Source organism: Peromyscus californicus, unplaced genomic scaffold, assembly GCF_007827085.1.
Source record: "Peromyscus californicus insignis strain IS unplaced genomic scaffold, ASM782708v3 Scaffold_6__1_contigs__length_162567912, whole genome shotgun sequence".
Lineage (NCBI taxonomy): Eukaryota > Metazoa > Chordata > Mammalia > Rodentia > Cricetidae > Peromyscus > Peromyscus californicus.
This window is the reverse complement of record NW_026294584.1, coordinates 54,859,102-54,878,192: the sequence shown is the minus strand read 5'-3', so window position 1 is coordinate 54,878,192 and position 19,091 is coordinate 54,859,102. Positions and strand designations below refer to the sequence as shown.

Here is a 19,091-nt window from a genome sequence, read left to right as displayed (position 1 = left end):
TAGAATATAATAAACATTTTTAAAAAATCATCATGTAAAAGAAAGATGTTATTATGAAACCTAATTATTTTCAGGCTAATAAAATTTATAATCATAAAATTATCATCTCCCCATCCTATACACACATTACAAGTCCTTAGAACCTCTTGCTTTGCCAAGTTTAACCCTTTATGACTGATCTCAGACTATTTGCTGAGACTTCTAAAGCAGATATTAATTATAGATTGTTTTTGACATACTTGTCACATAATTTAAAACCACATAGCCTATCTAGATTTTAGATATATTGCAATGCATCATTTAAGTTGTGAGATGAATTTTTGTTTGTGTATCATCTGATAATGAATGTCTACTTCTCAGAGTCATCCATCTTCCCTTGAAATATTTCACCAAGAGACATTTCTATAAGAACTCACTCATCTGTGAGGATTTTCTAAGCAACACAAGACTCTCCCCATTTGTGTTTGTTTTCTTTCTACAGACATCTTCCATCCTCAAACTCAGAGCAGTAGAAAAATGCTACATTTTCCATTAATGTTCTAATTTGTCAGAATAAGAAAGCGGTAAGAATAAGAGCAAGGTAAATTTACCATGAGTGCACTGGACTCCGGTGTTAGCCATGATAAATGTTGACATTCCATATACCTGACATGAATTACTTTCAATTTTCAATCCTGTTAATAATTGTTACTAAAATCAATTACTATGTGTCAGGGGTTTAATTTGAATAACGTTAGATTCCAAAGACTCAGTCTCAATCTTTTCTGTTATTTTTGCTTTACCACCTTAATGCAAATAATACTTGCACATAATCAGTTAATTGTCATTTATTTAATATCCACTATATAAAAGAAGATATTATGCTAATTAATTATTTGGAAAAATTGTAAGAAACATAGGGGGAAAGGAATTCACTTTCCTGGATTTATAATAATCATGGAATTAGTGTGTGTGTGTGTGTGTGTGTGTGTGTGTGTGTGTGTGTGTGTGTGTATGTATGTTTTGAGATAGCATAGGGAGCCCCAGCTGGCAGTGAACTTACTATGTAACCACAGCTGGTTGTGAATTCTGTTTCTTCCTGCTTCCATTTCCCAGGTGTTGGGAATCTGTTCAAACATGCCTGGCTTGATAATCCCTATATTAGCTTCCTATAGAAGAATATAGAATCCACAGAGAACTTAAGCTCTATGTTTCTAAGTCATTATGTATTGAGGGCTGAGATTCAAGCTATGATTTTACCAACCCAATAAACTGCATTTCTTCTATCTCACGCCAAGAATAGTAATGCAATGACCCCAATAATAAACAGTTTCACTTACATTACTCACACTCATTGAAAATTAAACCCAAGATTCTTGAGACATTACATTCACTCATACTTGTGGTCCTTCCTTAAAGTAATTTCTCAGTAGGAATACCACATGATTTTGCTTCATTTGAGCTCAGGGGTGGTTAAGTGATTTGCTTGGGTGAGATTGATGTAGGTGGACACAATATAGGCCATTCCTTAGCAGAAGCTTTAAGAGTCAGCATTTGATCCACCATCCTCTTTGTGGATAGAAGAATGTATTAAAATAAAGCTTCTGTTGGTCTGGGTCCCTGAGGGGTAATTGTGAGCACAGCCTGCTTCCTGGACAATGACACACATGTGGCTTTCGTGAGAAATAAACCCCGTTGTTCGCAACACTTGAGTTGCTTATTCGTTCAGCATGAGCGCACAACAGCAAATGCTCTGGTTATTCCATCCAGATTGCCTGGGTCTGCTTTTACTGTTTCTGTGTGAAATTCTATGCTCTTTGTGTTCAAAGATAAAGACAGGCAGAAGTTCAGAGAACAGATGGCAGAGAAAGCAAAGTGTGGGTGTGGGTATTGTGACCCCCGAGACAAGAGTTATAAGAGCAGCAATTAGATAAGAGAAAAACAAAAGGAAACAGTAAACACAGAACTGCAGAGAGAAAGCTGGAGGGGTGTCTGGAGCAGATTAAGACAACCAGCTAGGAAACAGGGGACAAAAAAAGGAACAGAGAACCCTGAGGCACTGGAGATTACTGCAGAAAGAAGGAAGGTCAGAATTAATGGAAGTCATCCAGAAATCCTCAAATGGAGTTGGACTTGGTGTTATTAGTGACTGGGGCATGGTCAGAGACAGGACAGAACACAGGCCAAACTACCCATGAAACTCTGAAAGACTTTCTGGATGCCTGACTGCTGCTGAGAACCCTCACAGAGTCTCATCTCCAGCTCTCCAGTCAGCAGCAAAGCTATTCTGTGCATGGACCAAGGGAGAGCAGCGATACATTCTATCACTGAGGTGACCATCTGCTACATGCTTACAATGACTGCTGGCAGAAATCTGTCAAGACATCTAGACCCAAGCTCTGGGCGTCGGGAAAGATGGGTGGGGTGGTGCTGCTCTCACAGTGCTCAAAAGATGGAATGAAATGTGTGCAAACTGCTGGGCTGTTCTGGGTGCACCAGCACCCCTCTGCACCTCTTCCCTGACCCTGCTTCCTCTGGTGTGAGAGGGAGCTGACAGTAGTTTGGACCCTAGACTTCCTGGGTTTCAATCCTGGCACTGAAAATTACTACTTGGCCAGTATCACTGCTTTTGGAGCCTCAGTTTCCTCAGCTGTAAAATAAAAGCAACAGTGATATATTATGCACTTCAAACTGGATAACGGCTGCCACAGAGAAAGAGTTCACTAATAGGAGTTGTTACTGCTGGCAGAGAAAATCATCATTCCCACTCCTGCTAATCTCACTCTGCTTTAATGTGAAAGTGAGGTGGAGGTCTGTGTATGCGATGGTGTTGGTGTCCCTGTCTGTGCACAGCACCACATTTCTTTCAGGTTGCACACTTGAATCTAGTTAACTGAATGAGTCTGTAAATTATATACTGGACAATGGAGCAAATGGAGTACCAAGGAGGCACACTTCAGCTATTCCTTTATGGCCACAAGGACCTTCCCAGAGCTCTGTGTTTCAGGAGTGGGTTTGATCTGTAAGCAGTAAAGCATGAGACTTTCTATGAAACCCAACAGCAGGTCTAACTTCAGTGTTCCACTTTGATGGAATCTAAGTCCAATCCTAGCTCATTATTTGGTCCTCAGACCTGGTCGGTGCATCTTAGTAAACACAGAAAGAGCATTTTATTGAGGAGTTTGCCTTGGGGTAGCACAGGAGCCTCCCACTCTTCTCCTCAGGGTCTGCCACAGAGACATGGCTTTCCAGTGTGTAGTAAAAAGCCCTGGCAATGGGGCTCCAGAGGGAGTAGTAAGTGACTTCACAAGTTAAAATGTGCCAGAACCTTAGAATGAGTCTCTGATGAGGAAAGATCACTTCTCTCTACATCCCGAGGCAGCAGTCTCTATGACTGATATGCAGCTGGAAGGCTGGGGTCTACGGGGAAATCAGAGAACATTCCTCCTGCTGTACTTTCCTTCCTGGAGTGAGTGTTCCTGATGCTGTTCGTCTTCCCTCTCTCTGTCCCTCTGTCTCTCTATCTCTGTTTCTGTCCCCACCCCACCCCCACAAAAAACAACAAAAACCCTTAGCCTTACTGACATTTAGAACTTTTAGCCTGGTGATAGGATCTAAGACTCCAGTTTGGTTCTTACTGTGGAAAGCAAGAAGCCTTCCAGTTTGAGTGATGCTGACGTAATGTTTAACAAAGTCATGTACCTATTCTTTCAGACAGCACCCAGAGGTAAAGTGTGTTCATCCTAGGACTCTAAAAGCACAGTGTGTGTGTGTGTGTGTGTGTGTGTGTGTGTGTGTATGTGTGTTTCTTGGCTCTTTAGGCTTGGCTTTGAAATGTATGTTTACACAGTGGGTGTTCACTAAGGCTTGATTGACTAGATGCATTCCATATAAAGACAGGGAATTTTATGCCATAAAAATAGCCCCAATATTATGGGAATACTAATACTTCCCTTGCATCTTCAAAATTAAGTGAGAAATTGTATGTAAGATATATGTAGTCACATGTCTTCTGGAACATGTAGAGCATGAAAAATGTTTAGGAGCTGGGAGGAGCAAATCAATGTTTTCATAGGAGATGCTCTTCTCTAGCTCTTTCATGCCCTCTGAGGACCTTTGGGCCATGTACTCAGAGTTATAGACTGAGCAAGAGTATGCAGCTTGAGGAACTCAGCTGTGAGGACACAGGGACTAAGACCCCTTTGCACCCCATCCCATCCAGTCTCCTAAGCACTAAGACTGTAGCAAGCCACACACTCTAGCTTACAAAATTATGTCCAATTATGTACCAAACTTCTGTTATTTATAAAGGCAATCCATGTTCATTGTTTTGGTGTTTATTGAGCATCTAGTATATGGTAATACATGATTTCTTCAGTTCAAAGAATGGATTTTATTTTAAATAATGATTCTTAAATACTTTAAAGTAATTTATTTTTTGGAAATTTTTATGCATCTGTACAATGTATTTTGATTATACCAACTCCTACTCCTCCCCTCCAACTGCCCTCATCCATGCCTCTTACAATGTCCTATATTTTAAGAAATTTTTACAGCCTACTGAACCCAATTAGTACTGCATGTATGTGCATGGGTGTGTAGCCATCCCCAAGAGCATAACTAACCTACCAGTGGCCACAGTCTGAAAGAAAAATGAGTCTTCCTTATCTCAGTAGCCATCATCTGCCAATAGGTCCTCAGCTATGGCTAGTGCCTCATGAATCCATCCTCAACTCTGCAGGGATTTTAACCCAATTTTATATGGGTCTTGTATAGGTGATCATGGGCTGCTGTGAGCGCATGAATACAATGGCCATACTATGTCCAGAAGACATTTTATAACATTCTTTATCAGCTTATAGCTCTTATATTCTTTCTGCCCCTTCTTCCATAATATTTCCTGAGCCTTGATGGCAAGGAGTTGATGTAGATGTCCCACTTAAGGCTGAGCTCTCAGTCTCTTATTCTCAGCACTTTGACCAGTTATGAATCTCAACATTAACTACTAGTCACCACAAAAAGCTTCTGTCGCCAATGTTGACAGCAGAACAGGTATACAGGCATAAAAATAATATTAAGAAAGCAGTTTGACAACATGACCATTTAGCAAAACAACATTAGTATATTCCTGCTTTAGGTGTATGAACTTCCCAATCATGGGCTTTTGACCAGGCTTGCAGTACCAAGCACGAATTCTGTCCTATGGAGCAGGCCTCATATCCATCTAGAAATTGGATGGTAACCCCTGAAGCAGCCAGACCTCTATTATACCAGTAGAGATATTTGCTTTGCAGGATCCAGGACTGGATGGAAATACCTGGTTTACATTATCAGACCAATGTATAAAGACTTCTCTTTCTAAGAATTTTTCTAGGTGGTTGAGCCTTTGGAAGCTAGTTCAGCTGATGTTCTCACAGTGTGGTGCATGAGTCCCTGCTGACAGCATCTCTATCCAACCTATGGAAGGTTGACTTAGGAATGAGGATTGTCTGCTTTCACATTGTAACTCAACTAGTAAATAACCATATGACCGAACAAATTATCAAGCTTTTCTTGACTGTCAGACTCACCATGTGAGAAACAGTGTGTTGAAAGACAACTTTTTCTATTGCTGACATTCTTTGTTCTTCATTAATTTCATTATAATGTTTATTAATTTATATTCTCTGTTTCTCCTAGACAAATAGGACTCCTGCTCTCCTCGGTCAGATCTAGGTCGAGGAACTTTTTTTTTTTTTTTTATCACAGCATCTTTCTAAACAAGGTCTCTCTCTTGCTCTCTCACTCTCTCTTCCTTCTTTCTCTCTGTTCCTGTGTTCCTTCCTCCATTACCTTATCCTAGAAATACATATAGCACTGACAGAACATGTGATAAAAACCACCCAGGATCTATGGCTCATGCTTACAAAAAATAAATTCCAGATGGTTCAAACAGATTTGAATGTAAAAAGTAGCAAATGAGATTTTTAAAAGAATTACTTTGCAGTATGAATGTAGGCTTTTTCTAAAGAAAACACAGCTCCCAGGAGCCTTAAAGACTGTTAAATGTAACCTCATAATGCTGAAATATTTATGCATATGCATAATAACAGAAAAATAAAAGCATCATAAATAAAGGTCTCTTTGAAGTTCTCTTGCAAACCAACCCATTCATTAAGGAGAAATATAACTATTTTTAAACATAGGAAATAAATCCTACTCAAAATTGATAATAAAGAAAATTTAACAAGAACATTTTGTTTTGGTTTGGCCTTTTTGAAACGAGGTCTTACTTACTCTGTAGCTTAAGATGTATTAGACCATACTATGTATTTTGGCCAGACTTGAACCTGTGCTGATGTTTCTGCCCCAGACTTCTAAGGGTTGGGACTCCATGTATGAAGGAATAGTTTTTGAATAGCAGTTTTTTTCACTGTGCTAAGGTTGTATCAGGGAAAAGAGCAAATATAACATCTTTAATGAGGCATATTTGATGAAGACTGATATTATCTAACATTTATTATTTGGTAGGTTGAGGCAGAAGGATCATACATTTTAGTTTGGCGCCAAAGTGGTCAACATAGTGAGGCACTTTCCGAAGAAGAAAAAGAGAAGTAACAAAAAAGATAAGAAAAGGTCTACACACATGCACATGCATACAAGTGTATGCACATATGCAGTGGTGAATAGTGAACCATATTGAGAAGGAAACTACATGGCTATCTAAGATTTGGAAGTGAGGGAGATTTGCGGACAATGTAATGAGGTTGTCTCAAAGGTTTTAATCCCATGGGAAGTTCGGAGCTAGAATGACTTTTCATAGTTGTCATGAATTGTCACTTGGGCTGACAGTTAGGATCTGGCCATTTCTTTGTCTGAATCAATGGGGCTTTGGGTACAGGCAGTCTTAGATGAAGGTACATACTCTTGGAGAGGTGTTTCTCTTTTGCATGGTAATTATTAAGAAATTTACTAAGAATATCTTAGTCCTGTGTAGTGTCATAGCAAGGCACTGTAGCATCCATTCTAGGAACATCTGAAAAGTATGTGTCATGGCCCTGAGGCATGTTTGCAGACATTATAGGGAACATTTGCAAAAGTGATGGTTACTTGATACCTGGTATTACTATGTAAATCTAAGAACAGTATGGGCTAAAGCCCTTGAAGGAAGTGGCATCATGTCAGGGATTGTGGATGACATTGGATAGAGTAGGAGTTGTACTAGATTACATCAGAGAAAAGCCTTCTAAGGCTTTTGAATAATTTTCAAATAAAATTTGAAAAGAATAGATATTCTAGAATAATTGAGTCTTCTAATGTATGAAAATAGAATATTTCACCATTTAGGTCTTATTTGTCTCAGCAGGATTTTATAATTTTAGATACATCTTTTAAATATAGTTTCTTAAGTATATTCCTCAGTTTTTGTCATGTTCTCATATTTAAAGTTTTTTCATTTATAATGAAATGATAAGATACTGAGGAATTATAGATTTTTGCATATCTATTTTTTATTCTGTGCCTTTGATAATTATTATTTAGTGAATTTATGGATCTCAGAATGTAAGACTATCCCATTTATGATGGGGGAATGTCTTTCTGTACGCCATGAATATGTGTTGCTCTGATTGGTTGATAAATAAAGCTGTTTGGCCTATGGCAAGGCAGCTTAGAGGCAGGTGGGAAATTCAAAGAGAGAGACAGGGAAATTCAAAGAAGGCAGGGAGAGACACCAGTGTGCCGCCCAAGGAGCAACATATAATAGGATGCAGGTAAATCCATGGAACATGTGGTGATACATAGATTAATAGTTATGGGCTAATTTAAGATATAAGAGCTAGCTAACAAAAGGCTTGAGCCATGGCCATGCAGTTATAATTAATGTAAGCCTCTGTGTGTTTACTTGGGGGATGTGAGTGGGAGAGATTTGTCCCAACCACTGGCAGGCCAGAACACAGGAAATCTGACCACATTTATACATATATAATATTATTTTTCCCCACTGAAGGTTTTCATTTTATATTCTTGTCTTATTGAATTGGCTACAGTTTCTAATACGTTGTTCAATAGAAGCATTCAGAATAGATATCTTTCCCTCAATTCCCAAATAAGAAGGACATTAGTTAGTCTTTCATTAATAAATTTGATGGTATTTAGTGTTAGTTTATATATATATATTATTTATCAGTTTAAGGAAGACTTGTTTTGTTTCTAGTTTTCTCAGAGTTCTGAATCAATGGATGTTTGTTTATTTCCAATGTCCTTCATGATCCTCTAGAAATGGTCAATAGTTTTCCCTTTTGATCCTGTTAACATGCTGAATTACCTGATTTATCTCTTAAGGTTGTCAGCTTTGCATTTCTAGGATAAATCATAATACTTTAATTATGAATTCCCCTTGATTTCTGCTGGATTTAGAACTTATGTTCTCCTGTGCTCATTACAATATTGCTAAGGAGATTTATTTTCCAGTAATGACGTTGGTGTAGAGATCATTTTGACCTAATGAAGTTAATTTGAAAGTCTTCCCTTCTCAACTTACTAGAAGACGAGAAGTGTAGGTTCCCATGATTTTTTTTAACTTAAATATTTGATAGGATATATAAGGCAAGCCATCTGGATCTGCAGTTCTCTGTGTAGGAAGGTTTTAGCTATGAATTTCATTTGTTTAACATACATAGGGGTATTCAGTTCCATTTGCTTTTGAATTAATTTAGGTACTTCTTATTGTTCAAAAGATTTTTTTCATTTTATCAGGTTCACCAAATGGTTTCTTTGCTAAGGTATTTTAAGTTGTTCTCTGAAATTCATAATTAAAATAAAAATTTAATTATACCTCTACTTATAATGGGTAAGGTATATAAGGGAATGAAGCCAAACTTGTTGGAATGTAATTTTGTGCCAAATGAAAGCAATAGTTTTAATTCTTCTACATTTTGACTTAGAAATTCCAACTGTAGAAATTTATTCCTGAAAAATAATTGTGTGTGTATTTATAAATATCTAAGAGTACTTATGGTATCTTTTTAAAACAAAAAACATGGAAAACCACATAAACTGATAAACATAATGTTTGTCAATGAAGAATAGAATATCAATATAATTGAATATTATATAAAAGAAGAGGTACAATAATACATTTTTATGGAACTATGTCTTTTATATGTTGTTAAGTGAGAGGGGAGAGGTTGTGCAACAGATTTCCTCAGCACTCTCTTTAAAGGAATATGGAGATCCATAGTTAGAAATTTTCTCTAAAATTACGTGTCAAGCTGGTTGGGCTTTAGCAATTTAAAAAATCAGGAAGGAAAATTATTCCCAATTTATCCCCTTAGGTGCCAATTGACATTTCAGAGTGAATAGGCATACTTAAAATGAGAACCTAAACTCAGACAAATGTTTTATAATGCACACATTTTCTGCGCTCTCCAGCACCAAACAGATTTCTGATTTGCATTTTGTCAGTTCTTCCAGGTTGTGAGCATAGCTGTCTGCAGAGGCTTCCTTCTGCTCTCCCCACTTGGAAGTGGTCCAGCTGGGGATTCAGCAACACACCGTAAAAAAGTGATGCTGAGAGCCTTGCCGGAGCACATGCTGATGTACATATATTTAGAAGAGGGAAAACCCAAGACATTCTACAGAGTGGAAGGAGACTTGTTGGCAGAACTTCTCTACAGTATCCTGAGGGTCACAGTACTAGCTGCAAGACCCACTGGAGAACAGATGTGCTGGGGTCCAGCCTTGGCTCGGGTGCAGGGAAGGGGTGTCGGCACAAGGGAGAAATCTGACCACCAGGTGGATTGCACTCAAGTGGCCCCAAATAGCCCAAGTTGTCTTTATACTTAAACAGAATTTTCCTTACCAGGGTTACATGAACAGCTTTATTACTGGCTTCTATTTCTGACTTTAAGAAATACATCATTACATCACATCTTAAGGAATACATCGTAATCATTATGAAAGCTACCATTGTTCCCCTTTGTGCTTCCCCCAGTACACTTTCCCACACCCTACATAACCTTATTCTAGACACAGAGTTCAGCCTTTTTGAAGGCTTAACTAAATATGGAGCCAGACACATCCTGCTCTCACAGCACTTATGTCAGCTGGCAGCTACTTGTGGTTACAAAGTTAAAAAGTAATAGACATGGATACAATTCTTTCATATCTGCAAGATATGCTTTTACATGGCTCCCTTTTCTACAAGAGGGTCTCATGTCTCAATCTCTGTGAAAGGCAGACTTGGATAAGGCATTCTTTTCTCATCTCACCATACCATACTTCTTCCACCAATATAAGCTCCTGTGTATGGTAAAAGATGGATCTTTCCATACCATATTTTACATTGCATTTTTTCCCAATGGGCCATGCTAGATCCTATCACTGATTCTATATGCTTGGTGTCCAAAGCAAAGGGAACTTACTCTCAACAGTTGGCATTATTGTGTACTCCTGAGGCTTTTCCCCATTCTGTGTATGCATGTCTTACTCTCCTTTCCAAAACTGAGACATGGTTAATGTTCCAAATGTTGTTTTCTCATATGTATCTAACTGTCTCTATTGAGTCAGAAAATTTCCCAGGATTAGTAGTTGTAGTTAGTTAATTCCAGATAAGAGATTTGAGAAACATTAGCCCCCTGCTGAATCTTAGGGGGAAATATTTGAGAAAGAACAGAATTTCAAGATAGTAGAAATCTGATTATATAAATCAAGAATATTAATATCCAAACCAGAACTATTCCAAATTCCCTTAATATGTGCCTGAATCTGCTTCCAAGAAAAATCAGTGTCATTACATGGCAAAGGAGTAACACAGATCCATTTATATGCTGCATGACAAGAGGCCATGAGTCTGACGTTTGTATTTTGAATTTGAGTGTCCATATATAATATAGCCTCTTTTAAAACATTAACCCATCCACTAACCCTTTATCTATACTTTCAGGTATAGCAAGTATCAGAGAAACATTTTTGGATAAGTTATTAACATGATCACCTGTATGTACTTTCTGTACCGGAGCAGTGGTAGATGTTGCCATAGAAGCTACAATAGATATTAGGGCAGTAATACCCCAAATCAAAGCTGCAACAAATCGCTTTGGACAAGAAAGAGCTTGGGAAACAGTCTCCATGGCATAAGTACCAGGATCATCAAACCAAGGTAACGGTAAGTTTACAAGCAGCAAAACAAAAGGAGGTTGTCTAACAATCAGGAAATTACCTGGAGTAAAAGTATGATCAATATAATTAATAATAACATAACTAATACAGGAAATGTTGTAAGTAGAGTTTGTTTCTATAATATGTAAAATTGTTCACCCCAAATCTCCACCTATTAGTACAGCAAAAGAGGCAGCAACCCCGGCCTGAAGGTCACTTATGACTGTGGAGGATTGCGGAGGCTTTTTAATACAAGTATAATTGGTGACCGCAAATAACTGGTATAAATGTCTTTGAAGAATAGGATGAGGTGAAAGTTTGGCCAAAACCATGGGGACAACCCATCCAGGTGAAAACCAATGAGTAATAAGTTGTCCTGCTACTAAAAATTGTTTGTTCCACTGAGGAAATCTGTGTCTATTGGCAGTCAGAAATTATTTATCATCATGAGCGGGACTAGAAAAGACCAGTCATAATTTTTATCTTGGATGTCCTTAGGGGAATAAACAACACCCTTTTCAGAAAAAAACATAAGGAAGCCAATTTGGGTACCCCATAACAGGACCACCTCCCACGGATGGTTGTGTTTGCCCTGGGGCAAGCAATAAGGAACCTCTTGGGTTGGTCTCTTTTTAGTAGTAGCCGTTTAAGTGGGGAGGGTTTCATCAGCTCCTTAGACAAAAGAGAAAAGCCAAAGTTCCCCTTTATCATCCTTACTTCCTCTAGAGGAGTCAGCCACCAATGCCCTATATGAGAGGGAAACTGCTGTGGGATGTTCCAGCTACAGGAAACACATCCAGGCTCAGGAGTGATATCAGCTGAGAAGCAGATAGGCAAAGATCTTCATGTCCTGTATGGTTTAGGAGACCAGAAATCTTAATATGAACAAAAGCATCTCTATCTCCCCACATCAGTTTAGAATCATTAACCACCATTCTCACTTCCTCAAAACCCCAAGCTGCAGGGTGAAACAGAGGTGGCTCTGTGATGTGAGTTATTCCTGAGCAGCACATATTGATAATAAAGATAGCAGTACCTGTATGGAGAGCAGAGAAATCAGCCCAAAATAGAGAAGGAGGAGTGGCTTTACCACCTTGATCAATCACAAGATCCTCAGTTGTATGTCCTGGGTTTGGAACTTAACATCCCAGCCCTTCTGTTGAATGTGTGACAAGGGGTGATGCAATCATCTACAACCACTTCCTGCTGACATCAGGGTGTCGTTGGGGACCCAAAATGCTGGAACATTGACCAAATCCCGGAAGAGCAGGCTGTTTTATTCACTGTCCAGGTACTGTAAGACCATCTGGGGCTAGGGATGTGCTGTCAGTAGCTGGAGCAGTCTACAGTCTTTGATTGATTGGAAGTCTGCTAGAACAGACATACATTAAGGGCAGGAAATAAAGTGAAGGACTTTTAGGGGGGAGCTTTTCTTAAGTGTACATTTGAAACCTCCAGGTCCACAGTCCTGGAAGCTGGGAGAGGGGTGTCTCAAAAATTAGGGAAAGGGGAAGAGGTCCCATCTCCCTAGGAACAGGCAGGTGGGGGAACGGGTTGTTGATTGGCAAAACTTGTCTGAAGTCTAGTTTGACCTGTGAGAGGTGGATCCAAGTTGATCTGAACCTTACAAAAACCATTTATTTATTTATTTGTTTGTTTACAGGCAAAAGTTTCAGATATGCTAGCATATTAGCATTATCATTGTTTGTAGTCTGTACTGGAATTCACACTATAGAAAAGGCAGTAGACTCATGCATTTGAGTCATAGTAAAAGTTTGTGAACCTAAAAGTAATTTTGGTTAAGAGCATTAAAAATTATTTTTATCTAGAAGACTGGGTGTATATAGCTTAGACAAATGTTTTTAGTACAATGAGAAGCATTTTTAACTGTATCTTCAGATAACAACCAAAGGAAAATTTAAAGTATTGATCTTGTAACTATGATAATAATAGTCAGTGTTCATCAGAGTTAGATTAATAGCTTATCAGAACTGTATTGATTATTGCTAGAACTCTGAACTTTTGAAGTTTTAATATAACACTAGCATAGTGAGGGAAAGAAATATGAAACATTTTAATATACTTTAACCCATCTTTTTATACCCTTATAAATTAAATGCGCATACCTCAATGTAGATTGAGGTATGTGGATTTTTAGAACCTTTATGGAACCTCGCCACCCAAGCCTTCGTGTCCTCAGACCTCTATAACTTGTATTTGCATACCTTACGTTATATTTCTTAGACCTTAGAACAGCTGTTTAGATCCTTACAGTTTATGTTTTTATATTATTAGAACTTACATAAAAGCTTTACACTTTTTTTTATCCTGTTGTTTACTATGAGACACAGGTGGTTGATTACTGAAGCAGTTATTGAAAGTAAGTTACTTGAAATAAAGGAGTAGTTAAAAAAAAAGTTACTTTGAAAACTCTTTGGTGAATTTATCTCTTTTTGGAATCTGGTAGCAAAGCAAATTGTTTTCAGACCTTGTAGTAGCTTTAAGGAAGTGAGGCTGGCCTATGGCTTGAACTTACATAAAAAGAAAACTGAGAAAGCAGTTGAAGCATGGGAAAGGAACTGGGTGCTTGTTTCTCTTAAAGCCACAGTTAGTCAAAATCCTCAGTGATCTGAAGAGAACAAATTATAGCTGGAAATATAATCTAAATGGTTTATGTATCAACTAAAATGACAGTGGCCCATTACCTAGATGGGTTACTCCAGGCTCTGGTGGTCTCCATAGTTTCATTGAGGGCAGTGGTTGTACGCAAGTCTTTGACTGTCATACAGAATAGCATAGGCCTTTGGTTGCCAGAACCAGGTCTGAGATTTTTTTCTATAATGGAGCAATTTAAGAGATTGACCTCACTTTGACCAGGTAAAACAGGGTGGTCAACCCAAAAGTATCCACAGTTTGAGCAAAGCTCTGGCAACAAGTGATGCATGGGGCAGTTTCACCCAGGGGTTAGTGTTTCCATAATCCAAGTGGGGCTATCCTGCCCAATTAATTTTTTATTTTGATTTTGGATACCTTAAGGGTTCCTACTAAGAAGAGACAGTTTTGTCTATTATTTTAAGCTTGAACATTTTAAATGTCATATTTTGCAGATCTCTGAGGCATAAATCTGAATAAAAACTTTGTTCTTAATTATTTACTTTAGGCTTAACTTTAAAAATTTATACAGAGGGCTAAGTAAGGTTTATTTTTATAATAATTAATTACAATGGCATTTAGCATGACTATAAGCATAATTTTGAACATATTAAAGAATTTGATCATTTATAAAGTGACTAACCATTAACTTGTATTTTTAATTATCTTCAACAGTTTACAATAAGTTAATAGCTTTTTATAAGACTAGGACTTTATGTTCCATCCTTGTTAAGTTTAGTCATTAAAAATAATGACTTTGAACTGAAGCTTTTCTAGTGTCAAAATAAAACCTGTAATCATAGATATAGTTCATAGGGAGACTGGCGAGCTTACTGATCCCTTTATAGTGCACCAGGAATAAAAATGGGCCAAAGAAACCAAATCGGCCACCACATTGTTGAGAAGGGAAATTACTAAGGCTGTCTCTCAAGAAGGCAAGAAGAAATGACAAAGGAAAGACTTTGGGGCTTAAATGAGAATTAGAGAGTGCAGACAAGTTTCAGGAAAGAGCTGAGAACAGTTATGAGGAAGCAGAGGATGTAAATGTCTCGGTAACAAGAATTTCAAGCTGGGACATCTCCAAACAGACTGAAAGACCTGTCAGAGAGAAATGTCCCCAATCACAGAGGAAAGGCATCCCTTTCCAAGTGATGGGGGCCCAGTAAGGCAAAAGGAAGCTTCCTGGCATGCTGGCATGGCTTTCACAGTGAAAGTAAACAAAGCAGAGAGCTCCATAGTGACACCCCACCTAATAGGAAAGGGGGGACAAGTGCTTAGAGCAGGAACGGGAGGAAACAGCTGGAGAGATGAGTTAGTGACATTGTCCCAAGTGTTGCAATTAAAGTAAGGGTAGAGGATTGCCTACTGGAGTTTCCAGTTTAGTGTCAGGGACCTGGCATGGCACCTTAGATACTGTCAACAAGGCTTCCTTTGTTAATTTCAGCCAAGTGGCCACTATAAGCCATTTTCCGACACCCATAAGCGTTTTGTAAGTTAACTCTTTCTGTTCTTTCCCCGTTGAATCACTCTGCTAGTGGGCTTGATGCACAACAACAGGAAATCCCACCAACCCCTTTTTACATTTCTCAGGGGGTCATGTGGAATGATTCACAATTAGTCATTGCAGGGGGTACCAATCAGAATTATGATACCTTGTTGCTTCCTTCTCAGATCCTGAATGAGATAACAAGGGTATTCCCACCACAGGAAACCAAGCACAAACTTTCTGAATAAACTGTAAAAACTCTATGACTTGACTAGTAGAAACTTTTAAATCTTTTGCTTTAACAATATGCTTACCTTTTCCACAAATATAAGCTTCTGTGTAATGTAAAAGATGGATCTTTCCATACCATATTTTACATTCCATTTTCCCCATTGGACCATGCTAGATCCTATCATTGATTCTATATGCTTGGTGTCCAAATCAAAGGGAACTTACTCTCAACATGGCACTATGTGTATTCCTGAGGCTTTCCCCCTATTCTTTGTATGCATGCCTTACTCTACTTTCCAGAACTGTGAGACATGGTTAATGTTCCAAGTGTTGTTTTCTCATATATATCTACCTGTCTCTATTAATGTAAAGAGTAGCTTCCTTTGAACCACACTCTTCCATTTCTATTGGAACAGGGCACTGAATTCTCAAAAGTTCTTTGATTACCTGTCCTTCCCCGAAACCAGGGGCTCTTCTGGTGGGTCTGCAGCACCCTTAGACAGGATCCTCTCCCCTTCAGTCCCAATACATACCACCTTCAGGTCCCTGTTTGGGCACCACCCTGCCAGGGGTCAGCCTTGGCTTGGGTTCATGTTCTGAGGTGGGGAAGCGGTATTGGCACAAGGAAGAAATCTGACTACCAGGTGGATTGCACTCAAGTGGCCCCAAATAGCTCCAGCCATCTTTATTTGTACTTCAACAGACTGTTCCTTACCAAGGTTACATGAGCAGCTTTATTATTGGCTTCTATTTTTGACTTTAAGAAATAGGTCTTATTTTAAGGAATACATTGTAATCATTAAAAAGTCCCCACTGTTCCCCTTTGTGCTTCCTCCAATATACTTTCCCACACCCTATATAGCTTTATTCTAGACAGAGTTCAGCTGGCAGCTACTTGGGGTTACAAAGTTAAAAAGTAATAGACATGGATACAATGGTTTAAGGACAACAATATTCAAACCCAAACAATTCTTTTATGTCTGCAAGATATGCTTTTATATGGCTCCCTTTTCTACAAGAGGGTCTCATGTCTCAATCTCTCTGTGAAAGGAAACCTTTGATAAGGCACTCTTTTCCCATCTCACTATACCATACTTCTACCAATATAAGCTCCTGTGTATGGTAAAAGATGGATCTTTCCATACCATATTTTACATTGCATTTTTTCCAATGGGCCATACTAGATCCTATCATTGATTCTATATGCTTGGTGTCCAAAGCAAAGGGAACTTACTCTCAACAGCTGGCATTATGTGTATTCCTGAGGCTTTTCCCCATTCTGTGTATGCATGTCCTGCTCTCCTTTCCAGAAATGTGAGACATGGTTAATGTTCCAAATGTTGTTTTCTCATATGTATCTAACTGTCTCTATTGAGTCAGAAAATTTCCCAGGATTAGTAGTTGTAGTTAGTTAATTCCAGATAAGAGATTTGAGAAACATTAGCCCCCTGCTGAATCTTAGGGGAAAATAATTTGAGAAAGAACAGAATTTCCAGGGAGAATTATAGCTGTTGCATGTGTGATTGACCAAGTAAAACTAAAAACTTCCCAAAGTATCACCAATATAGTGAGAGAGAAAAGAGCCTGCAAGTTGCATGAATTTTGCAGATTCCCACACTGTCCCGTGGACTACCAGTCCTTGCCAAGTGAGAGTCCATTTCCATGGGTGCCTTGCCTGGAGGAAACCTGTTGGACAGGTAGTCATATGTTGATCTAAGACTAGGCTGCAGGGCTCCCAATGTAGATGGGGGACAAATCAGGCTTCATGAAGGATTTGAGGTCAAGTTAAGGCTTTCACTAAGCTTGAGGTAGAGGTATTGGGAAATATTAACGTATATTTTTCCAGGAAAATTACAGTATCTCTGTGAGGATGAAGGTAATCTGGGCTCTGATTAAATTAGAATAATGGAAAGAGCCTGAGATAATGAACTGAGAAGATGAACTACTTAGAGGCTGAGACACATTCCAGACAACAGGCCTAGGGGCCCTGTGGGGAAGGCAACCTTAGATTAAGAAGTCCCCGATCAAAGGATACGGTCAACAAGGCAAAGCGACAGCCTACAGAATTGGAAAAGATCTTCACCAACCCCACATCTGACAGAGGACTGATATCCAGAATATATAAGGAATTCAAGAAATTAGACATCAAAATGCCCAACAGTCCAATTAAGAAATGGGCTATAGAGCTAAACAGAGAATTCTCAACAGAGGAAACTCAAATGGCCGAAAGACATTTAAGGAACTGCTCAACATCCCTAATCATCAGGGAAATGCAAATCAAAACAACTCTGAGATACCACCTTACGCCTGTCAGAATGGCTAAGATCAAAAACACTGAAGACACCTTATGCTGGAGAGGATGTGGAGCTAGGGGAACTCTCCTCCACTGCTGGTGGGAATGCAAGCTTGTACAACCACTTTGGAAATCAATATGGCGCTTTCTTAGAAAATTGGGAATCAATCTCCCCCAAGATCCAGCTATACCACTCTTGGGCATATACCCAAGAAATGCTCAACCACACCATAAGAGCACTTGTTCAGTTATGTTCATATCAGCATTGTTTGTAATAGCCAGAACATGGAAACAACCCAGATGCCCTTCAACTGAAGAATGGATAAACAAAATGTGGTACATATACACAATGGAATACTACTCAGCAGAGAAAAACAATGGCATCATGAGGTTTACAGACAAATGGATGGATCTAGAAAAAATCATCCTGAGTGAGGTAACCCAGACTCAGAAAGACAAACATGGTATGTACTCACTCATAGCAAGATACTAGACATGAAACAAGGATGACTTGTCTGCTACTCACATCACCAGGGAGGCTACCTGGAAAACAGGACCCCAAGAAAGACACAGGGATCACCCAATGACAGAGAAATGGAATGAGATCTACATGAACAGCCTGGACATGAGTGGCGGTAATGAAAGGCGAGGGTTGAGGGAAAGAGAGCTTGGGGGAGCGGGAGATCCCAGCTGGATCAACAACAGAGAGGGAGAACAAGGAATAGGAGACCATGGTAAATAAAGACCACATGAGAATAGGAAGAAGCAAAGTGCTAGAGAGGCCCACAGAAATCCACAAAGATACCCACACAACAGACTGCTGGCAGTGGTCGAGAGACAGCCCGAACTGACCTACTCTGGTGATGGGATGGCCAAACACCCTAATTGTTGTGCTAGAAACCTCATCCAACTACTGAGGGATCTGGATGCAGAGATCCATGACTAGGCCCCGGGTGGATCTCTGGGAGTCCAATTAGCGAGAATGAGGAGGGTTTATATGAGCGAGAATTGTTGAGACCAAGGTTGGATAAAGCACAGGGACAAATAGCCAAATGAATGGAAACACATGAACTATGAACCAATGGCTGAGGGGTCCACACTGGATCAGGCCCTCTGAATGGATGAGACAGTTGATTGGCTTGATCTGTTTGGGAGGCATCCAGGCAGTGGGACCAGATCTTGTGCTCATTGCATGAGTTGGCTGTTTGAAACCTGGGGCCTATGCAGGATTGTTTGGCTCGGCCTGGGAGGAGGGGACTAGACCTACCTGGACTGAGTCTACCAGGTTGACCTCAGTCTGTGGGGAAGGCT

The 19,091-nt window shown here is 39.2% G+C and overlaps 1 protein-coding gene and 1 long non-coding RNA gene across 2 annotated transcripts in view; one reads left to right on the top strand and one right to left on the bottom strand.

Moving 5' to 3' along the window:
• Positions 1–12,261, bottom strand: part of LOC128100028 (uncharacterized) — a 60,675-nt gene extending 48,414 nt beyond the window's left edge. The window contains exon 1 of the long non-coding RNA XR_008214644.1: positions 12,155–12,261. This is a non-coding gene — a long non-coding RNA (uncharacterized LOC128100028). The remainder of the gene's footprint in view (positions 1–12,154) is intronic.
• A 63-nt stretch (positions 12,262–12,324) lies between these two features.
• Positions 12,325–19,091, top strand: part of Kel (Kell metallo-endopeptidase (Kell blood group)) — a 77,876-nt gene continuing 71,109 nt past the window's right edge. The window contains exon 1 of the mRNA XM_052721395.1: positions 12,325–12,409. The gene's annotated coding sequence lies outside the window, so the exon portion shown is untranslated. The remainder of the gene's footprint in view (positions 12,410–19,091) is intronic.